Source organism: Leucopleurus acutus (genome assembly GCF_964270905.1).
Source record: "Leucopleurus acutus genome assembly, chromosome: 3".
In the NCBI taxonomy this organism is placed as follows: domain Eukaryota; kingdom Metazoa; phylum Chordata; class Mammalia; order Artiodactyla; family Delphinidae; genus Leucopleurus; species Leucopleurus acutus.
In genome coordinates, this window is record NC_139145.1 from 100070974 (window position 1) to 100086686 (window position 15713).

At 37.9% G+C, this 15713-nt stretch overlaps 1 protein-coding gene across 6 annotated transcripts in view; it reads left to right on the forward strand.

Annotated features, from left to right (window-relative positions):
• Positions 1-15713, forward strand: part of MCTP1 (multiple C2 and transmembrane domain containing 1) — a gene marked incomplete at its 5' end in the record, with an annotated part of 535475 nt that overhangs the window by 443468 nt on the left and 76294 nt on the right. The gene's annotated exons all lie outside the window — the stretch shown is intronic.

Genomic DNA, 15713 nt, shown 5'->3' on the forward strand with positions numbered 1-15713 from the left:
GGTACTTTGCCCTAAGTCCTTATTGGTGTCCCCAAAACAATGCAGAATTTTTCAGCATGTGTGAAAACTTTAGGGAATCTCTGAAGTGCATTAATCACACCATTGGCTGATTCCAAATCAGGAAACTTTCTGTTTCAGGAAAAACAGGGGGCGTGGGAGGGCGGTGGATATTCTGTCGCACACAAAAAAATCATCTGTACGTTATTCAGCTGAGGAGATTCAATTAGGATGAAAATTATAAAAGAAAAACAAATCAAAATAAACTTCAGGTTTGTGTAGCAAAAGAAAAAAGAAAATAATATTTCCATGGCATAAGAAGTTATAAGGGAAAAGGAAATAAATACTGTAAAAGATAAAAAGTACATAGTTGGGTAAAAATTCTGTCTTCAAAATATTGGTGGATAGTTGAGATTAATACTAAAATAGGAAAGGATTTCTTTTGTCTGTTTATTGTTTATTAAGGAGACCATTTCCTTTTTGGAGACTTAAAGATCACAGGAACTGAAACCCCCAACCTTTTCCCCACCATGGTGCCTGTTCTAGTTTAATGGAAAAAATGAGATGTAATCCTTGCCAAGTAAGTTTTGCTGCATATAATGAGCTGAACCCGTTGAGGACAGGATAAGGGAACAGCCGTTCCTGAGTCTAATGCTGTAGACTTAGAGATGCACATGAGAAAGAGGTGTGGTTAGCAATGGTATTTCACCTCTGCTGTTTCTCAGTCAGACTTGTTAAAAATAAGCAATTCTAGATCTAAATCTATCTCTACTTGGACCATGACATTAAAATTTATAGCATAAGAATTGTTAGACTTTTCCAGAGAAAACTGTTTAATACAAACTTCATTCAGAAATGTCTGTGGCATGAATGTCATACTTCTCTTGGTTTAAGCCGTCACTCCAGAACCAGGGGAAAATCACCCCTACACTGCCCATTGGGCTCGTACCAACTATCCACATTACAGTTACTATAAACTGAGATTTTGTAAGAGTAGATGCCAGGAAGTGATCTTTACTTTGGAGTTAAAAATTTTCGAATCCTCATTACACCCTGGGCACTGTGTTAAGCACTTTCTTTTATCATGTCGTTTAGTTTTCCCCCAGGAGAGAGAAGATGATTGTGTCAGCCCAGCCCATGTGTTAGGGCCTCCTAAATCAGGTGACCGCCTGTTCTCTTCTCTGTGACAAGGAAGGGAACATACGTGGAAGAAGCATGGCTACAAGAGCCCTTCCTTGAGAGAGGGGAAATCAAATCTCAGAGGATGAAAGAAACAGGTTGGCCAAAGAAACCAGAGCTCTATTATACTCACTGAGACAGGTATCATCATTACTACTTCACATACAGGGAAACAGGGTAGAGAGGTTAAATGGTTCCAAAGGCACACAGTTAGTTAGAAAGTGGCAGAGTGGGTGTTAGAATCTGTCAGTCTTTCTGAAGTTTGCACTCCTTATCACACCACTCAACTGCATTTCCTCTTGAGGCTGTATTTTGGTCCATCCCAGGTCTCCCTGGGTACCTTTTGAGTACATTTCTCCTTTAAGCTTCAGAATGGTCAGTAGTACTAACTCTATCTTTAAGCAAACAGATTGTTGGAAAACCCTCATTTTCTCCACTCCACCCCCATGTCCTCCTCACCTCTCATTCAGGAAAATGGAGCAACTTGAATGTATCAGGTATCCTGCTGAGCCTTTTAGAGACATAGTCTCCTTTAATTCTTCATAATAATTTTTTTAAATTATTATTTTTAACATCTTTACTGGAGTATAATTGCTTTACAGTGCTGTGTTAGTTTCTGCTTTACTTCATAATAATTATATCAAGTAAATGATTCTAAAGGTTTTATCCTCATTTTACAAAAGAGGAAATTCAGAATCAAAGAGAATGATGAATAACAAACTCCACAGAGTGAGTGGGGTGCAAACCCAGCTCTGCGCTATTCTGAAGCCTCAGGGTATTTCTGTGGTACACATTTGGGCATGCCTTTACCAAGGGATCCACTTTCTAACTGTTTGGAGCTTTACCTGGAATCCCAGGTATCCCCAGATTCCTTCCTGTGAGGTACCTGGTGACCTCTCAAGAATGGGTACTGATCACCTGCTTGATCCCAGGTGACCCCGTTCATTTCAAACAACATTCATGACCGGGAGGACTACCTTCCATCCGCCCAGGTGAGCATGGAAGAGTAAATCAAAGCTAAAAATCCTTCACATTAGTGAAGAAAATCTTTGAATATCTTTGACATTCAAAAATTCTTCAAGCAGTGCTTTTTAATTACATTTTAAAAGAGCATTCACTTTTACTGTCATGATATGCCTCCCACTTAACAATCTTAGTTGCCTAATCAATGGAGGCATTAAAAGACTGAAGAGTAGGCTAGATCAATGAAATCATTCTCTGACTCATGCTCTCACTGTGATACCAATTGAGCCCTAATCTGTCTGCTAAAATACTTTAGGAAATACTGAAATGTTTTGTTAGTTCCCTCACATGGCAAAGCCCTCCATGCTTCTTTTCCCCTTTAGAATAGCACTGACTATATTTGTTATTGTTGGGACTATTCCACTTAGGCCCAGAACATTGATGTCTAGAAATAAAGCTTGTAAGGAGAGAATTTCCTTGGCCACCATAAATGCTGTTGATTGGAGGGCTTCCCTGGTGGCACAGAGGTTGAGAGTCCGCCTGCCGATGCAGGGGACACGGGTTCGTGCCCCGGTCCAGGCAGATCCCACGTGCCACGGAGTGGCTGGGCCCGTGAGCCATGGCCGCTGAGCCTGCGCGTCCAGAGCCTGTGCTCCGCAACGGGAGAGGCCACAACAGCGAGAGGCCCGCGTACAGAAAAAAAAAAAAAAAAAAAAAAAAATGCTGTTGATTGGACAATTTAGGATCATCCACCAAAGAAACATCTGTTTGTTTGACCTGATTTCCTGTAAATCAAACTCATTTATTATTTTCTCAGCCAGTACTGTCAGTTCCAAAGAAGTCGTCCTGGTGGAATATTTGAATAAGTAGACTATTGAGTAAGTGAAATATTCCTAACAGGATCTGGAAAGACTGGCCAAAGCTGAGCTGAGAGGAGCGGACTCCATGCGAAAAGCACTTTTGGTGCGTGGTCAGACTCCTGACACTTCAATAAGGGCTTTATCGTTCACAGAAAGTAACGTAGATCAGAGCCTCCGGAGTTTGCATCTCAGTACCAAAAAAGACCATGTACTTGCTCTTAACAGAAGCAGCACTGAGTCATACAGCCTGTAAACACATCTAAAAATTGATGATCACTCTTTTCTTTTTCCTGCTTATTTCAACAAATTTTCTCAAATTTTTAAGAAGGTCACCAGCTTGCAAAAATGTGAGGAAGACCGTGAAAAGAACCAGACCTTTATTTTTCCAACACGATCACAAGCATAAAGAGGTAGAAACCAACAGCCAATCAGATGTCAGTAGAAAATTTCATCCCTTGTGACCCTCTCAAATCTGTTCAACCACTTAGATGTGCCAGATTATTACTCAGTCTACAGACTGGTGCCCTGTACACTGATGACCATCACCTCATCAGGCTCTGGACATACCCCAACAGGACTTCCACATTTTTTCCACTCTCCTCAAGTGCCCCACTCCCACCACCACGCTACATTCCCTCTCTCTCAGGTGACCAAGGCCTTCTGCGTTGCAAATTTTCCTCGAGCTCCAACCCCTGAAGCCCTCTGAATTTGTTCCCAGTTTAGGGTTGCCAGATTTAGCAAGGAAAAATACAGATGCCCAGTTAAATTGGGATTTCAGATAAATAACAGGAGATATTTATATAAAAATAATATTCATTATTTATCTAAATTCCAATTTAACTGGATGTCTTGTATTTTTCTGGCAACTTTCCCCCAAATCACAGCTTGTATTCTTACCTCAACACTAGTAGGAAGCTGATAGTTCTGAAACAAAATGCTGATTTTTTTCCCTCTGCTACTTTTCTCTTGCCGTAATATCTTCGAGCATGGCATAGAAGATTCCTCATGTGTATGCCCCACCCAAACCATATAGCTTCAGCTTTATCTCCCCTGTATTCCAGCAGGATTGTTCATTTGTGTGTTTTTTGGTTTTGAGAATGGAATGTTTAATGAGCAAAAGGTGGAGATGGTGGGCAGAAGGGGGGAGGTACAGAGATGAACCAGACAGTGCCCCATTCTCTTTTGTCATCTCTTTCACCCAGAAAGCAACCATTCACCACTTGGGAGAGCAGGAAAACAAAGCTCAGAGAGCTTATGCCACTTGCAAAGGCTCACACAGCACAGTGGGACTGGAACCCATGTCCAGCTGGTTCCCAGGCCTGTGTCTCTGCCTCTCCTCCAATGCACCCATTCCATAGGCCCAGGGTGGGCAAAGACTTGGTCCACATAACACAACAGAAAGCAAAGAAGGAAGCAATGATGCTTCTCTCTTTGTATATTTGGGGAAACTGAGGTCTAGGATAAGGCAGTAACCTCTGCACTGGCAATGAGTTTGTGTAGGTGGTGCTGTGTGGGACAGACGTGGTGGCCCAGGGAAGGGCAGTGCAGGCCTGGTCTTGAACTTAGTGGAGGTGCTCGTGCTGCGCCTGGAAGCCGCATGGGCACCAGAACAGATGTGCAGCGGGCCATCCGGCACGATGTGTGGCACTGTGCCAGGACAGGTGGCTGGAGCGCTTGAAGTCCTTGCTGCAGGTGCCAAACATCGAAGGGGTTGAGCTCAGAAGGCCTGCCCACAACGAGGTGGGCACACTCCCTTGCGAGGGCCTGGCTCTCCTGGGGCACCTTGCTCTGGGATGAGCTGCGCCGTGAACTTGGAGGAGACCCTGTGGGTGTTGATGAGCAGATGGGAGCCTAGGCGTGTGCAGGTCAAGGCCCCGCAGTGGAGGAGGAGGTCAAGTAGTGGTCTTCTGCCATGGAGGAAGGGGAGCTTTGAGGGATGGGGTTTTGACATAGTCTTGACAGAGGAGGACCCAGGGTGGCTGGGACAGCTATGGCGGCAGCAGCAGTATCTGGAGCCGAGTGTATTTGTAGTTTCCCAAATAGTCAATACACTCTCTCTATAGCTTTTACTCTTTTCTCTAAAAAAAATATGTTTGCAAATGTACGGTGTAGTTCTTGCTTGTCATACATATTTTATTTTTTACGAAAATTGGATCACATTAAAGGTACTGTTAGCATACCTACTTTGAGTTGCCCTCAAATTACTGGGAAACAACATGCTTTTTAATGACTGAATAATTTCCACCATATGAATACTTTATTTTTTTTCTCAATTAAACACTCATTTTAGAAATGTTTCCAGTGTTTATGCCATCTCAAAGAATGTTGCAAAGAAACATCCTAAACAGATCTCTGAGCAGGTTGTCGGTAATGTCTTTTGATAAAGTCCTTGAAGGGGAATTTCTGGGTCAGAGTGTATGCATTTTGAATATTTTTGGTAGTCAATACTGACTTGCCACCCATTAAGGTTTTGATATTTTATATCTATATGCCTGGGTAACCACCAGTTATCTTCATCATTTCTCCTGGCGAGCCATCTCTGACTTCCTGCCCATTCTCACCCACCCCTACGCCTACCAACCCATCTCTACCATCATATACTCCAAGAGGTTAAGTGAACCCTCCCCTCTCAGTTCCCATATCCCCCTAGCTGTATTATAATAAAAAGTTCACGGGGGGTCTTCTTCACCTGCCCCAGACTGTTCTAACTGTATCTTCCATCTGTGTATCTAATCCCAGCACAGAACAAGATGTCTCAGATATAGCAGCACAGTAGTTGCTCAAAAAATGTTTAATGAATGAATACTAAGTATGTTAATCTGATTCTTTTTCCACATCAAAAATTGTCTAATTTTCATTCAACAAAAATGTATTGAACGTTTGCAGGCACTGTGCTAGCTGTTGTCCAAAGATGATTAAGACCTGGTCCCAGTAAATCTATTACACTTCAATACAAATAAAAGAAAGGGAGAGAGAGAGAAAAAAGAAGGAGAGAAAAAAAGACCTGGTCCTTGCCCATGACAGTTTGTGGTCTAGTGAGGGAAACAAACAACTAAGTGGAATACGTGGGTATAATAGGTGCAGTGATGGAGGTCTATATATGAAACGCAGAGCGTGTGGCCAAAAAACATTTAGATCATCCCAGATATGTGTGCATGTGCTGCATATATAAAGAAAGAGGGTCTACCTATCTATGGCCACAGCTCTATTCCACCCTTCCGTCTGTCTCTTCACTCAGTAACTCCATGTTTGCCTTTAATACTTCAGTGTATTGTCTATCTTTTTGCTCTATTCTCAAACTGCAGCTCAACTTCAGATGGGAAGATGAGTGTTACCTGTACGTGACATGTCAGTTCACATAGAGAAAGATGTAAAGGAAAACAGTTCTATTTTTAAAAGTCAATATACTAAAGAGCCGCCTGTCTAGAAGGCAGACTCAGGAGAGATACTTAGAATTTAAAGTTAGTGGTAGTTGCTGCAGAGGACGCTTATAGTTACTCTCATACTGCAGCCCTCACCATCTTCCTGAATCGCTCCCACCTTGCTCAGATTCCCCAAAGATACATATGAGAATGGAACAAGGTAAAGAGATATTCTTCATTCCTATAGAGGATTTCTGCCCTGAAACCCAGCTCTTTTTCCACCAAATGAATTGTCTTGGCAGCCTTGAAGGAAACCTGAAGATCTTGCCCCCATAAATGGCTCTTATTTGAACCCCAATTGACTCCTGGATCCCCAGGAACTCATTTGAAAACCAACTTCCTAAACTCTCCTCAAAGTCTCCCATGGATCCAAAGAATTCACCATCTCAATGGTTTTCCAAAGTGTCCAACCCAAGCATCTACCCATTTGTCAACCAAATGGTTTTATTATTTCCGTTCCCTTTCCAAAAGGTCCGCCTCCACAATTTTGTCATTTCTGTCATTGAAGAGTGGGACTTAGGAGAGGAGAAAAAGGGATATCCACGGTTTGGGTCTCATTTCTCAGGGTGGATGTGTTTTCTCACCTATTTCTAGTGATGATCTGGTGGTTCTTTCTAAATGATTTTACACCCTCCTCTTGGTAGATAGCCAAAACTCCTTGACACATTATGGTGAGGGAGATAGCATGTAGGACCAACAGAAGCACCTTCTGGCCAACTCATGATCCCAGGACTAGTTTGCATCATGCCCCGGGTGGTGGGGTGGTGTTAGCTGAAGGTTTCATACGATATTTGTGGAGACTTACTGTCCCTAGTCCAGAAAGGGGACAAGAAATGGCAAGACTTCAATTAACAAACTAAAAATAGAAACCAAGTGATATGTCTCTATCTGCTTGTGGAAGAAGTTTACAAATCAGAACCATTGTTGGGAGTCCAATAAACCCGAGAGTTTTGTATTCATGTTTTTTAGTGTTCCATGAGTTAAATTTATTAAGAACATGTAATTTTAAAGCCTTTCTGTACATGGAACTGGAGTAATATGTGCAGGTAACCAAACTAAAATATGCCTTCAAGGGCATTTTCTTTCATGTATTATTGAATTTATTTCATCATTCAAGAAAACGAAAATAGTCATGTTACCATATCACTTATCTTTTAAACAATAACAATATTCTGGTAACATGCTTAAATGAGAGACAGTTCACCTAAACAAAGTTTCCAGATATGTTACACTCCCATGGGCAACAGCAGAAACATCTTAAAAATGAGTGTTGCCACTACCACTTTACAGTTGGTAGAGGTTAAGAGTCCAAACTTTGAAATTACAAAGACCTGGCATTAAATTTCAGACTTTCTACTTGTCAGCTGTATGAATTTATTCATTTCCCCAAGCCTCAGTTTCCTCACCAGTAAAATGGGGATAATACCTACCTTTGTTGAGGTCTTGTGAGGATTAAAGGGACAGCACACTGTGTTAAGCATATAGTGAGTGCTCAGTAAATGATAATTAGGCACCTGACTATGTATAAAACAGGGCAAACCAGTGGGGGTAAAATGGGTGTCTAAACATAGTAGAAGTAACCACCTCTCTTAAACAGTTCACTTGTAAGAACTATTGAAGAGAGTGGTTTTCCATGGCCATTAGTCCTTCTTGGTTTTGAACTTGTAGACAAAGATAGTAAAATTGCCACAGGAAGATTTCCTGTGTCTGTAATCCCCCTGCTATACATATGGAAGTCCCACAAAATGAAAACTACATTTTTATCAACAAAAAAAGCTGACAAAGAAATTTGAACAATCCTCTATGGATTAAACCTTCTTGAAAACTGAAATTTATAGAAATACCAAAAATGTATGCCATTTTACAGATCATATCCATAGATATTTGGAAGAAACGTTTTTCTTGATGATCATAATACAAATCTCCACCATGCACAGGACATAAAGACAAAGGCCAGCAGCACCATGAGCAGAGAACAGGGCATTTCCTTCCCTGAGACCATCACTGAGTCCATAGCAAAATACTCTTTCCTAACAGCTTCACTCTGGGTGTTGACTAAGAGAAGGAGAAAGGTAAACCTACTAGCATGCCAGGCCTGGGCACAGGGACTAATTTTAATGAATCAGAATAGAACGTAAAAATGTCAACTTAATCAAGCATTTAAATTTTATTAATCAAGCCTAATTTTTATGAGTGCAAATAATCACCGAAGCTGGACAAATTTGTTCTCAATTGCATCAGAAACATAATTTTAATATTTAATGGACTGATGAATTTACATGGAGAATTATCTTTATGAAACATGCTCCTCATAATTTGCCATTAAATGAGAAATTTTTTTAAAAATCAACATAAATCTTACATAAAGGTTATTTGACTAAATGTTGGAACTATAAATATTATAAATACATTATGCACTAATGTAGCAATCACACAGTACACTACGTAAAGCTGAAATGATAAGTGGACCAGGCAAGCTTTTCCTAGAATATAGAGCTCTTGTGTTATATTGTGGGAAGCTCATGATAAAATGGATACAGGGGTTTTGTGTGAGGTTTCCTGAACATCCTTTTCATGCAGGCTTTTGTGCTACAATTCACCATTCACCACACACATTCTTTCCAGTTCCAATGTAGGTCTAAACCCACATAGGCTGTCTTTTGGGAGGTGATTATTCTTTACAAAAAAGGTAAAAAATATTTTATCATTATTATTTATAGAAAAGAAATACAAGGAAAAAAACTGAAGTTTTCTATGATTTTTTGACATTCAAAATCTGCTCCATTTTTAAAGTTAAACTTTCTGCCATAATGTTCTCAGACCTCAAAATATTCTAGGCACAAGGGAAAAAAAAGAAGAAGAAAAATCAAATTAGCATCAGAATATTTTTCTCTTCACATGTCCACCTATTCTTCTCACCCCCTCTACTACTCCCAATTACATTGCTTAAAATAGGCAGTAGCAGTGAATTTTTGTAAAAAGTACATCAAACCTAACAGAGCAATATGGTTCAAAAGTTGGCTCATATTAATCTCCAAGATTAGTGTTTTTTTGTTTTCAAATTCTATTCTTTAAAAGTACCTAATCTTCCCGAAGTGTACCATTTACCTTTATTATATCTGCTAAACTATACATTTACCTGAAAAGAACTTCTTGCCTATTACAACTCTAATGCTCCCAAACATATCTGATGGGGTTAGAGTGAAGAACATTTCTGAGAAGACTGGAAAAGACTGGAGATCATAGCAGCTCCCTCCTGCTGCTTTGCAGAAAATTTTTTAAATAGGTAACGTGGACTCTTTCTTAGACACTTAAAAAAAATTCCTGAGGTTGTTTTTAAAACCTGAGACATTTAAAATTGTGCCCTTTTTGGTTACAAATTTGTGCTTCTGCAATGGAAACTTGGTTTTACAGAGAGAGGCTAAAGCGTATAATTTTCTTTTTTATTTGAAATCTGTTTATTATTAATGAACAAAAATGTTTTGCTTTGAAAATATTCAATTTTATAAAATAGATTAGTGGTAAGTCTAGTTATCTTTCGATTTCATTTGCAAAGCACATTAAACAATTCAATTTTTTGGCCTTTTGTATAATTTTTAACCCGAAAAATAATATTGCTTCAAGAAAGCATTAGTTTTTAAAAAGCATATTGCAAGTTAATAGTTGACCTATTTTTTCCCTGCTCAATCAAATTAGCATGCAATATTGTAAAGATGCCAAGATTAGAATTTTCCCTACAAGCGAAAATACAATACATTGTGAAGCCTTTAGATGGAGACATAGTTCAAATAAACACTAGAATTCTGTTCACAGTGCTTTGTTTAAGTATAAAAATGAACACTTAAGAATACTGAGAAGGAAATATGAAAAGAAATTCATTTAAGATGCTTATACTGATTATAGAATTTATATTGTATTTAGCCTTTCTTAATGGAAGGGTTTTTCTGCATATTAAGCTGACAAAGACTAAAAGGTTACATACTCTTGGCCAGTAAAGTAAATTTACTGTCCTTGCACCTTACAGCAAAGCATATTATACTGCAAATAAGAATGCTGTTGTTGATGATGCAGAATTCAGGCCGTATGTAATCAGTGGCATGCATCAAAAGTCATCTGGTAGCCACATTAAAGCCACGTTTCCTATTAAGAATCAGACTAAATTATAACATGGCACTTCCCAGAATGAGCCAAGGAAACGCATTCTGCGAGAAGAAATAATTGTATTTGAGTGTCTCTGTAAAAATCCGGAAGTCTTTTAGCAGTAAGTAATAATGCTTTTCTTTTTAGTCTGCCTTCTTTTGTATTGCAATATATTCAGCTTCACTGGCAAGCCTATCACACTAATTATTATTACATCTAGTGGTTCAGTTATCTTGATGACTACTGTAGCTGAAATACTCCAAGGTCAAATTCTTAATAGCGTGAATCAGACTAAGCAGCCATCATACATGCAGTTGCTTTTGAGATAGACTAAACAGTGTATTCCAGGCCTGTTTATGGGTTTTATTATTCTTTCAGATGTGGAGTAAATTATACGTACAGGTTAATTGCGCCATTCATTTTGCAAAAGTTCCTTCTCAAAAATCTTGAGAGGTGCAGGTGTCCTGTGGTGAAAATGACAGCACAGGCGCACCTATGATGATCTTATTGACCACAAAAGTCTTCAGCCCAACCTCCAGTGCTTTTGAGTGATCCGAAATAATCTGAGTGGTTGGTTATATGCATCTTCTCAATTCATAGACTTTCAATAATTTCATATGATACTTGCACATGTAATACATCCATTGGCACACAAATGCCTGTTCTGCTTGGTTTATGTACACACAAAATGGTATAAATGAACTCCAGACCATGTGGAAGCAAACTGCTCTACCCAAATTCCTCCATATCTCTAGAGTGGAAATAAGCATTTAGTTTGTAATGTATCCAAATATAAGCATCTGTACACATTTGGATGTTCTATGAATATAAAATTAAATATGAAACTTCTTTCTTTTGTGACAGTTTTCTTTCTTTAATTTTTTAACATTGCAGTTGCACATCTGGACAGCAGTGATTTCTTCTTTAATTTAAATGTGTTGCTTTTTCATAGACCGTTTTGAATAAAGCAATTTGAATTGTGCAACTGTTCATTCTGAACATAGAAAAACATCCATTTAATTCAAAGATTATTTCTGAGGGAAAAAGTAAACATATAAAAGAAACTGGTTTGTGTCAGCGCTGGCTTTCCAGGGTTTTTGGCTTTGTGGTACTCAATACTTATCTTACAAAGGTAACATAACCAAGATTTTTCCCTTTTTGTTTAAAGACATATAAATAAGTGGAAGACTTTAGCCCTGGGAAAATCATAATACAAAGTGTTTTAAGAATTATTTATGGAACTTTTAACCCCCTTTTGTCATTTTAGCTTTCAAACATGCACCCTAAATTAGTATTAAAAAGCGGGACTCAGTATCCACTGTCCCGTGATGATTTTAATAGTGAAGTTTACCCGAATCTACTTTTCCTCATCCTTTTACTGTTTTGGTCTGCCTTTTCTGCATCCTGTTGGTCCCCTCCCTTATACATCGTTGTCTAGTGGAGTAATTCTAAACATATTGTCATATTTTTGTTCAGATTACCAGCATCATTTTTAACATTTTCAGCCAAATAAAATTTTATTTCCTTGCAAATCATAAAGCATTTAGTTGTGTCAAATTATAATTAAAAGTCATAATTTTAATAGACCTCCTATACAACTGTATAAAACATACAGATTCTTCAGATGCAGTTTTGCTCCATTTTGATAATGGATTTTTAAAATATACAGCTACATATTCTATTGTATATGTTAATGACGAATGTTCAGCAAATGTGGACTATGAAAGAAGAAATATTATGCTTCTAAAAATAGTGTTATCTGCTTATTCTTTGGCTGTAATGTAGCTGGAACGCTGCATTTGGGGCTGTCTACGTGTGTTTTTTAAAATGTCATCTTTATTAGTATTACATTCAAGGAATAGTACCAAGAATCAGTTTCTTTCAAGACCTTCCTCCAGTGTGTGGCATATAAGTCTGTGACGGGCGACATTACAGAAGGTCATGTCACTTTTAACTGCTTGCATTACATCTTTCTGATTTCCCTAGTGCCCTTCTTTTGTTTGATTAATACTACTTGCTTTCAAGCAAGGTATCAGAAAGCATAATTTGGAAAAAGAATTCTAGGGCCAATCTGAGATATTCTCCCTTACAAAAAGAGGGAAAAAAAACCAACTTTGTAAAAATGTATCTTTTCTAACACATGCATTTTTGTCGCTCTTCATTTTTTTTTTTCCTCAAGGAAATCCTACAGATGTGTTGTTATTAAATTATTGCTGACAAATGTTTGGGCAACTGGACTTTGTATACTTGAAAACAAAACTATGTAGCCCTTATTTGGTTTTATTTGAAGAGGAAAGAGCTGGAGTTTGAGACTGGGACTCCTTCATTTTATTTGTTTCCCTAGTTAAGTGTTAAACTCCAGCAGTCTTTCTAAATAGCAGGTGTTACTTGAGTTCTCTGGGAAAGGTTGCAATTTTGTGCAATCCTTAAATGCACTTCAGTGATATATACAGTTTGTTTTTAAAAGCTCAGTTTGCAGTTTCTGTATTCATTGCATTTGTCCAGGGCTTATGTCTTAGAGCACAGCCCAGCTTCTGAGACACTGTTGCCCTTAAAGCCATCCATTTCATTGGACCCTTAAAGCCTGAAAATTAGTTGTGAAACCATTATCATTTTAATTGGGAATCTTTATCCACCACTCTACCTGTGCCCCTTTATATGTTCCTTAGTGTCAGTGAAACAACCAGAATTGTGTATGTCATTCAGAACCCTGAATATTTTGCCCAGGAAAAAAATATATATATATATCATTTAATTTCCAAAAATTAATGTTTAAATATTATTAAATTGATGTTATTTCTACTTTTATTAGTAGCTCACATTTTTTAGTACTTCGGTACAGGAACTGTGCTGAACACATTAAACACATTGTCTCATTGGACCCCTAATCAACACTGTGGGGAAGGTGCTATTATCATCTCCATTTTCCAAGGCACCTTAAGCTTCATCTGAGCAAACTGTAACAGTGGGATACATTCTGAAGCAGCTTAAAGGCATCACTAGGAAACCATCTGTATTATAAATCCTCACGTGTAGATGTTTATGTTGTAGCGTTAACAAGTCACTGGAGGAGGGGAAAAGCCCTCACTCGGGTGCTACAACACAACACAAAGGCCTCTCGCTAACACAACACTTTTCTGCCAAATGTAAAAGCAAATAGTTGTGTTTGGGTGATTCTGGCTGCGCATTTCTGGGGCAGTTGTGCGTAGCCAATTACCCACTTGTGCAGGGTGGAAACAGTTTGGGTTTTGCAAATGAAGAGCCTGATTCTGTAGACCTTTGGAGTCCTTCTTGAACATAAGGTCTGCAACTGATTTGTGAAATGCATAAATTAACTTCTTGGTTTTTTTATGGTTCAATAATATTTTGAATCTTTGAAAATTAACTTAAAGATAGTGGAGATCTCCAAATCTTAAAGTAACGGTTAAATATCCATGCTTTCTATTGCCAGGCACGGTTTGAATATTTGATTCATTAATCTGCATCATTGAGTAGGAGGTATGTCTTTGCAGGTGAGCTAGTTGAGTTCTGTGAGATAAATGATAGGCCCTCTACCAAAATGCATGTTCAAAGATATGAAGCATAGATGAGGTTTTCTTCTGTTCGGTCTATCAACAAATATTTCTTGAATACTTATTATGAACTGCTAGGCACAACCTGAAACCATTCTGCCTTCCTTGCACTGTAGTACGATAGTAAGTACTGAAGAGGAGAGATACATAATACATTCTTAACAATAACCACCTAAAATATTGTTTGATTTTTATGTATAAGAATAAAAGTATAATATTCATTTCATTTTCCATGTTTGGTATATGAGTCTACATGAGTAATTTTAGGGAAAAATTACTTAATCTAATATATATCAAATAATCATATTGTATACCTGGAATATATATACTTTTTATTTTTTAAAAATAGATAATGACAACCTTAAAATATTACTTAATATAAATCTAAAATTTATAACACCATTTTATAAGAGATACAAAAGTATGATCATTAAAAAAATCATGTGAGAGGTCAAACGTTTTTTTGTTTTGCTTTTCCTTTTTTTTTTTTTTTTTTTTTTGGTTTTAGAACTGGGCAGGATTTCAGAGCTGGCTGTGCTATCCCACAATCTGGGTCTGAGTTCTAGTTTAGCTACTTGCTGTGTTAGGTGAATTCTTTTGATGCAACACAATGTACTGAAATATTGTGACTGCCTCTCCTATTTCAACCTCCATCACAAAGGTCCCAGTTTGGAATAGTCTGGCATACAGCACCTCAGTTATACATTGTCACTATTGTTGTCTATATATTTATGATATGCATGCTTCAAATTTTCAGGAAGTTAAAAGTCAACATGAAAGGCTATCTGATAGCCCCCATTTAAATTCTATTGGATTATAAGCCTCTTGTGGGCTGACATGACTATAGATTAAGTATTTGTGTGTTATTCATCTTTCTATTCCCACAGTCCCTAGTACTGTGTGCCTTGGTCAAGGGCATTTGTAATAAATGCTTATGGAGTATCTGAGTATAGTTAGAATGTCAAGAGTCCTTTCTTGCTGTGGCTGAACTACTTTATATGTCCCCAAAATCAGTGTAAACTCTAACCCGATAAAGGAAACAGAACATTGTGCTACTCTGATTCTTTTGAAATGCTGAGTGTCCAAATGAAAGACCATCAGATTCTACCACTTAATAGAAGATTTAAAGTATGACATTAAATTAAGAACAATTTCCCAGTTTGTCAGATACTTTTAGTTATATATCAGTTCGTGAGAACTAGAAGTTTGTGTTTGGGTTCTTCTTTTAAATCCGTTAATGCTTTTAGAAACTTTGAGAAAAATTATTAGGATAACTGAGCGTCCTGACATATTATCTCAGTTTATGTAACTCTTTGTTTAGTAAGTCTTAGTTACTGAAGTTTTCATTCATAGCATATTCCTGTCTCTATCCTAAAGCCACATGAAAGAAGAGCTAGCTATCTCTGTCTTCTAAAGTTAGGAGCTTTGGGAGAAAGGTTTAAAAATATTTGATAACCATGATTCTGTCGAGTTTATTCAGAGATAAAGATACTGGATAAAAAAATAGAAGCACCACAAGAAATTATATCAAATGGAGTAAATACAGTTATAGGTTAGCACTTACCTGAATAAGAGCTCCC